We start from the raw sequence: 1160 nt of genomic DNA on the forward strand, positions 1-1160 counted from the left end.
CACCTCTGCCACCCCCATCGACGTTGCTCCATAGAGCGAGGGCTAGCTGGCTGCAGGTCCCATAATTCCGTGTGCTTAGGGCCCCACAAACCTCACGCCAAAATTCCTCCCTAATGGAAGCTGCCTTGCCGCAGTGGGGGGGCTTGAGATCCCAATGATCTGGTGAGCCGGACCAGAGGTTACCCATACTGGAGGGGTCACCATTGAGGTATGAGACAAAAATGGCTTCCTGGTACCACCAAGGCCTATGAGAGGGGATGGTGCACCACCCCTGGTTCATTCCATCTTGGACCAGGAAGAACTCTTTTCACGTGTGTTTGCCGTGCATGGCATTCTGTATTACCAGGAGACAGGAGTCCTGAAGGTTGAACGATGCTGGCATGCTGCGCCCTACAGCTAGCAAAACACCTCATTGGTCCTTTATTCTGGTTAGTGGGTGGTTTGATTTAAGGCCCGGTCAAGTCAGTCGACTGGTTCAAATATGGCTAGGGTCAAGTAGGCACTGTTCAGTCAGTAGCGCATAGGTCCCGTGACTGCCATCAGTACTACAATAGTGGGAGATTTTAAGCCCAACTAAGCTTCCCCTCATTGGACTCCATGGTTGGGGGGGGGGTTGAGGAAATGAAGAATTCTAATTTGTATGATTACCACAAATTTACAAAGATCTAGCTCTCTCCCTGACAACCTACGCAATCCCCTGGCCATTCCCTCTGGAACATCATATGTTGTCACTCTGGAACCTTTCCAGCTTCCAAAGGGCAAGAATGGGAATTGCAATGGTTCCTGGAATCCCAAACCAGGTAAGGAGGAGAAAAGTCCTCCTCAATCCATTAAGGAAATCTTACCTGGTAAATATGAGAGTATTTCATGTAGTAAGTACCCAGTAGTTTAAGACCATTGATTGGGGTATCAATCATGGATCTTAATATTTTTGAAGTACGGAAAAGTTTTTAAATATGTCAATGTGATCCTTGCTTCACCCCAGTGAGATGGTAGCTTGATAGTTGAGGTTTTGTCACCAAAACGAGAGGACTATTTGCTTGTGATATGCAACATTCCTGGGGCTCAAGTTTCATGTTCTCTTCACAAAACACTCAATCAGTGTAAGGGAATTGTCTTTTCCTGAGACCTGATGAGGTATTCTGAGGAGAAACTGTTAG

This window comes from Penaeus monodon, chromosome 37 (genome assembly GCF_015228065.2).
Source record: "Penaeus monodon isolate SGIC_2016 chromosome 37, NSTDA_Pmon_1, whole genome shotgun sequence".
NCBI classification, from domain to species: Eukaryota; Metazoa; Arthropoda; class Malacostraca; order Decapoda; family Penaeidae; genus Penaeus; species Penaeus monodon.